The sequence below is a fragment of the Carassius carassius genome, unplaced genomic scaffold (assembly GCF_963082965.1).
Source record: "Carassius carassius unplaced genomic scaffold, fCarCar2.1 SCAFFOLD_61, whole genome shotgun sequence".
Taxonomy (NCBI): Eukaryota; Metazoa; Chordata; class Actinopteri; order Cypriniformes; family Cyprinidae; genus Carassius; species Carassius carassius.
The window spans coordinates 731,775-738,768 of record NW_026775074.1 but is presented as its reverse complement, the minus strand read 5'-3'; the positions used below and the strand labels follow the sequence as shown (position 1 = coordinate 738,768).

Below are 6,994 nucleotides of genomic sequence, written 5' to 3'. Positions count from 1 at the left end.
TCTTTTTTTTGTAAATAGTTATAGTTAAGGTTAATGTCAGTTTGCTCTGAATCTTTCTGAACATGTTTATTTATTTATTTTATTTTTCTTATATAATGCATGTTTCCTATTATACTTTTTATATATTGTGTTTTTTTGTACAGAACTTTGAGGCATTTTTGATTTTGACTTTACAATGTCTGCAAAACAAAAAGTTCAATAAATATTTGAAATTGAATTAAGGTGTCATTACTTTACAAACACACACATTCACACACACACACACACACACACACACACACACACACACACAAATATATATTACATGTAATAAAAATAATTTAAACATATTTATATATTGTGTGTAAATAAAAAAGTATATGTAATAAATACATAATAAATATATAGTATTTCTATACATAAAATGTTTAATAAAAACATATTTTACTATATTTTGAATAACTTGAAATTAGGATGTTTTCACATAAATACACTTCTATTTCAAATGTATTCAGGCCGATCATCATAACCAGTTAAACTGATTATTAGACTAGAAGTTGAATGAGAAATAGACTGAAATAGTGAAATGTATTGTTTATTAGACTAGAAAAGGAATGAGAAATAGACTGGTAAGTGACCAAGGAAATAGTACTTTTTGTAGTTTATTAGACTAAAAGTTTTGAATAAGAAATAGACTGGCAAGTGATCAAGGAAATAGTGCCATATGTAGTTTATTAGACTATGAAATGAATGAGAAATAGACTGGCAAGTGATCCATGAAATAGTGCCATATGTTTTCACATTAATACACTTCTATTTCAAATGTATTCAGGCCGATCATCATAACCAGTTAAACTGATTATTAGACTAGAAGTTGAATGAGAAATAGACTGAAATAGTGAAATGTATTGTTTATTAGACTAGAAAAGGAATGAGAAATTGACTGGTAAGTCACCAAGGAAATAGTACTTTTTGTAGTTTATTAGACTAAAAGTTTTGAATAAGAAATAGACTGGCAAGGGATCAAGCAAATAGTGCCATATGTAGTTTATTAGACTATAAAATTACTGAGAAATAGACTGGCAAGTGATCCATGAAATAGTGCCATATGTTTTCACATTAATACACTTCTATTTCAAATTTATTCAGGCCGATCATCATCACCAGTTAAACTGATTATTAGACTAGAAGTTGAATGAGAAATAGACTGAAATAGTGAAATGTATTGTTTATTAGACTAGAAAAGGAATGAGAAATAGTCTGGTAAGTGACCAAGGAAATAGTACTTTTTGTAGCTTATTAGACTAAAAGTTTGAATAAGAAATAAACTGGCAAGTGATCAAGGAAATAGTGCCATATGTAGTTTATTAGACTATAAAAATGAATGAGAAATAGACTGGCAAGTGATCCATGAAATAGTGCCATATGTTTTCACATTAATACACTTCTATTTCAAATTTATTCAGGCCGATCATCATCACCAGTTAAACTGATTATTAGACTAGAAGTTCAATGAGAAATAGACTGAAATAGTGAAATGTATTGTTTATTAGACTAGAAAAGGAATGAGAAATAGACTGGTAAGTGACCAAGGATATAGTACTTTTTGTAGTTTATTAGACTAAAAGTTTTGAATGAGAAATAGACTGGCAAGTGATCAAGGAAATAGTGCCATATGTAGTTTATTAGACTAGAAAATTAATGAGAAATAGACTGGCAAGTGATCCATGAAATAGTGCCATATGTAGTTCATTAGACTATGAGTGGAATGAGAAATAGACTGGTCAGTGACCAAGGAAATAGTCCCATTTGAAGTTGTTTGGACTAAAAGTGGAATGAGAAATAGACTGCAAAGTGTGCACTCTTGTTTTATAAAACGTATTTTACAATACATTATGGATAAATTGGAATTAGGAAGATTTCAAATAAAGTAACTGTTAAGTGACAAATGAAATAGCCCCATGTGTAGTTCATTAGACTAGAAGTGATTTGAGAAATAGACTGACAATAAAAAATATTGCTATTTAATATACTGCAAGACTTGCAACATTTGTGGTGCAAATTAACCAAAATCCAACATTTTTTCTATGCATATTTCTACAGTATTATGGGATAAAACTTACAAAAATGGATTCCTTTGAGTGCCCTGAGTACAGTACAACTGTTTTCTCTAGGCCTCATAAAAAAAAATTTCTTCCGACTTCCACCCCCCTCGAGCTGCCTTCTCTAGCCGGGGAGGGTGCACCCTGGCCGGCATGGATGAGTAGGTGCGAGGGGGGTGGATGGTACTATTCTCTTGCTAATATCTCCACGAAGCGGTGGACCCCGGGGCTGAAATTACCTACCGTATGCGACCACCCTCGAGTTCCTGGGTGGTCCGGTTCCTGAGTTATAACGGTTCAAATCCCACATTTTGGGGGGCCGTAACTCGGACGCCCGGGGTCATAGGAACATGGGGCTGGTGTCGTCGGATAGAGCTCCCAAAGGTCTAATTTTGACCAGAGTTTGGTGTTGTTTCCCTTCTTTCCGAGTGAGTTATGGCCGGTCAAATTTTGGGACTTTTTGCATTTGCGGGTCCATATCTCTAGCCCCCGGGGGTCTATCGACTTGGGGGAGGTGGCTTCAGAGAGGGCCCTTCGAGGGCTATCAAGTCACCAAGTTTCAAGTCGCTAGGTCTCTTCCTTCCATTTGACTATCAAAAATGTGGGGGGCCATAACTCCGCCCCCGGGGTGTTATGGATGGGGGGGGCAGCGGTGTTCGGTAGGCCTTCTGGAGTTCTTACTCTGACCCGAGTTTGGTGCAGTTTGGCCCCGTTTTGGCGGAGTTACAGCTTGGCAAAGTCTGGGACATTTTGGTTAACATTCACCACATGTGGTGAAATTAACCAAGATCCAAAAAATCCATTTTTTCTATGCATATTTCTACAGTATAATGGGATAAAACTTACAAAAATGGATTCCTCTGAGTGCCCTGAGTACAGTACAAGTGTTTTCTCTAGGCTTCATAAAAAAAATTTTCTTCCGACTTCCACCCCCCTCGAGCTGCCTTTTCTAGCCAGGGAGGGTGCACCCTGGCCGGCATGGATGAGTTGGTATGAGGGGGGTGGATGGTACTATTTTTTTGCTAATATCTCCGCGAAGCGGTGGACCCCGAGGCTAAAATTCGGGGGATCCCTAGAAGATCGAGGGGCCTACCGTATGCGACCACCCTCGAGTTCCTGGGTATTCCGGTTCCTGAGTTATAACGGTTCAAATTCCACATTTTGTGGGGCCGTAACTCGGACCCCCGGGGTCATAGGAACATGGGGCTGGTGTAGTCGGATAGAGCTCCCAAAGGTCTAATTTTGACCTGAGTTTGGTGTTTTTTCCTCTCTTTTTGGGTGAGTTATTGCCGGTCAAATTTTGGGACTTTTTGCATTTGCGGGCCCGTATCTCTGGCCCCCGGGGGTCTATCGACTTGGGGGAGGTGGCTTCAGAGAGGGCCCTTTGAGGGCTATCAAGTCACCGAGTTTCAAGTTGCTAGGTCTCTTCCTTCCATTTGACTATCAAAAATGTGTGGGGCAATAACTCCGCCCCCCGGGGTGTTATGGATGGGGGGGCATCGGTGTTCGGTAGGCCTTCTGGAGGTCTTACTCTGACCCGAGTTTGGTGCAGTTTGGCCCCGTTTTGGCGGAGTTACAGCTTGGCAAAATCTGTGACATTTTGGTTAACATTCACCACAATTTTGGATATGTCCGCAAATGTTCCGGATGTGATCCGTGGTCATTCCGTGAATATAATGGTCAAATGGACAAATAGTGGGTTCGTGGGACCCAGGGTGGGGGTCCGCAAGTGGTCCGCTGATGATCCGCAGTCATTGTGTGAACATAATGGTCAAATGGACAAATAGTGGGTTCGTGGGACCCAGGGTGGGGGTCCGCAAGTGGTCCGCAGATGATCCGCAGTCATTGTGTGAATAGAATGGTCAAATGGACAAATAGTGGGTTCGTGGGACCCAGGGTGGGGGTCCGCAAGGGGTCTGCAGATGATCCGCAGTCATTGTGTGAATATAATGGTCAAATGGACAAATAATGGGTTCGTGGGACCCGGGTTGGGGGTCCGATGGGGGTCCGCATCGGTTCCGTGGTCATTCTGTAACTTTAAAGGTCAAATGGACAAATATAGGTTTCGTGGGCAAAAAAATCGTACACCCCCCATTCGGGTAAATGCCACTGTTTTAAACCTGAGGTGTACTGCTCCGTGCGCCACCCTGTGGAGAAGTGCTGAATGACATGTAGGGGCCTCAAATTTGGGTGGGCTTCCGCGGGGCCCCTCGGGGGTCCAGATCCTCCTGCGCCGGTCAGGGGTCTCCCGTGGGCCGGCAGACATCGACGCCGCGTCCGTCAAAAATTTTTTGGGGTCAGCGCGCAGGTCCCCTTAACCCACGTACACGAGCCCTCAAACTTATACCTGAATGGACGCTCCAAAAAAAAAAGGACTTTCTGGAGAAGTCAAGATGTGACATCCCTAGGAGCTTGCCATTCACCTCTTTAAAACAAAAGCGCACGCTGTGGTGCCTCCGCACGCCGGCACGGGCAGCCGACATGATGGAGGCACCAACAGCCTAGAAACTTAAAACAACAATAAATGCAATAATAAATAACCAAATAAATAATTAAAAGACCTTACCTTAAAACGTGTTGGAGCCCGAAGCAGCAGAGTTCAATGTACCTCTCGAAGTTGTGTGACTCAAGATATAAAAAGATCTCGAGTCAGGAAACCTCCAAGAGGCGATCGCAGTCTAAACCGTCTGACAAGGTACGTGATCTTAGCCAAAAGGCCGAGAAGCGATGCCGCTAAGACGCAGTGGGCAGGAAGCCGGACACGGCGATGCCCATCTCGGCTTTGGTAAGTCTGGGGGACCTAAAAACGCTGGGGGATGGTAGTACCCTCCCCTGTCTGCAACGTCACCGGGACTCGTCACGCTCGGCCTGACGCTGGCACTGCAGTGACGGAAAGTACGGCATCGCTCGTAACTCCCAAACGGTTCGTCGCAGAGCCACGTGCCTTATGTAATGGGAATCCTTGGCTCGAGCCAAACCAGACGCAGGTCTCAGATTGGCTCGTCGCTCTGACAAAATTTTCGGGTATTTGGGATTTTGTCGAAAACCTTCTTTTGCAACCTAGCGCCAGGTATTTGGCCCAGTCCCACCCAAAGCAGCACAGAAAGCTTCTCTGGAGTCTGCCTGTCAATAATCATCCCAAAAAAGTGGAAATTTCCATTCACCTTGGCGAGGGGACCTCAAAACGTGCTAACGTGGCGTGTCCGAGATGGCTCGAATGGCTATAACTCCAGGAAGGAATGAGATCCCTTCACCCAAATCGGCACACCTGTGCAGGGGCTCAGTCAGAAGCAAGGTGAAAAAGGGCGCTGCGACAGGCCACTCGGTGGCGCTGTAAGCGACAACAAAATTAATACCAATTGAAAAAGGACAACCAAACAACATGGAGACAGCTACAGCTAGGCTGCAGTCAGTCCAATCGACTTTCAAAGTAAGGTCTGTGCTATATTCGAACTGAACCACCCACCAGGGTCCGATTTTTCAAGAGTGTAACTGACTTTGTTTCACAGGCGCACAACACATACCTCGCATGTGACAGAACTCCCCATTCTGAAACGCAAAAAAAAAAAAAACCTGGAAAAAACCTCTTCTGCTTTGTTTCACCAAGAATTTCAGGGGAGAGCGCGAACGCAGTCCCCCACTACCATAAATTATGCAGTCGAGATTCCCGCATTTGGGGAATTCGCAGAGGTCAGCATGGCCGGAGTGCAATGGGCAAGCCTCGCCCTGGGTGAACCGCCTTCTTGATCATGGTGTCTCCCCTGCCAGGTAAGTATGAAGGCCCAGTCGGTCAGCCAGAGGTATGATTTGCGTCTCTACCGTCCACACCAACGGTTAGCCCCCCTCCAGGAAAGGAAGGACGGGTGCCTTCCGTTACTGGCCTGGAAACTGCCAAGCTCATGGGCCGGTGCTTCCCAACGCCGGTTTTAGATGACTCTCTTTAACCAAACACACCTGATTCGATGCATCACCTCGTCTGTGAAAGACCTCAGGTGGGTGCATCGTTCATGGAAGAGTCCAAGACCCCAGGAGGGCGCATCAGGAAAAAAGTTTGCAATACACCACAGCATGGCAGATCTCATTCCTTGTTCTGCTATTCGACACAATAAACGGCAATCCCCAAAAAGGGAAAGCACACCGTTCCTGGAGACACTGCAATACCAGGCCGATGCTTGGAGTGGACGGAGCAAGCCCCGGCTCCAGCTCCGTGATCTTAAAATCCATTTAATATGTAGTCCCCGGATGGGGGACGTATCAGATATTAAACTGATAAGAACAGATTTTTTTTTTTTTTTTTATTAAATCCATACACTCATACAAATTAATCACTTGCAACAAAGGCATACATATTTTCTGAACATACATGTCCCAAGCCTACAGAACTAAAAAATCATTCCGAACTCAAAAATCATTTCATAAAGTGAAGATACAACACATTACAATCAGAACCTCATAACCAGTACTAAATTTTTAACACCCAAGACTTTATCCCACCCCTACCCGAGGGAGCCCACCCCCATACAGCCCTCATCCCCTCCTCCCCATGAACGACCTTATACCCATTTACCTCTTTCACCAAACTAGCCAAAAGTGTTGAAAATAACTTTTGAGGTTCTAAACCAGGCAACTGCTTCCTCAGGCACCTTAGTCGCCAGTCCCATAAGATACGCTTCCCTTCTGAGATAGTAACCCATAGTACTCTTCTCTGATTGTTCTCTATATTTCCCAACCCTACTCCATACAACACTAAGTCCCGGGTAATCAATGGTCCTCCCCACTCTCTCCACCAGCCAGTGACTGCTTTCCATAAAGCCACTGCTCCTGGACATGACCACAAGGCGTGCTCAATTGTCTCTTCTTCCCCGCAACCCACTGGGCACAAAGGAGATCTGCCCTGACCATGCCTATATAAA

The 6,994-nt window shown here is 43.9% G+C and overlaps 1 non-coding gene and 1 pseudogene across 1 annotated transcript; both read right to left on the bottom strand.

The window, feature by feature from the left end:
• Positions 1-5,693: 5,693 nt before the first annotated feature.
• LOC132134778 (U1 spliceosomal RNA) lies at positions 5,694-5,857 on the bottom strand. Its single transcript, XR_009429769.1, has one exon. It is a non-coding gene; the product is annotated as a U1 spliceosomal RNA (small nuclear RNA).
• Positions 5,858-6,208: 351 nt separating this feature from the next.
• Positions 6,209-6,389, bottom strand: LOC132134727 (U2 spliceosomal RNA; annotated as a pseudogene).
• Between the last annotated feature and the right edge of the window lie 605 nt (positions 6,390-6,994).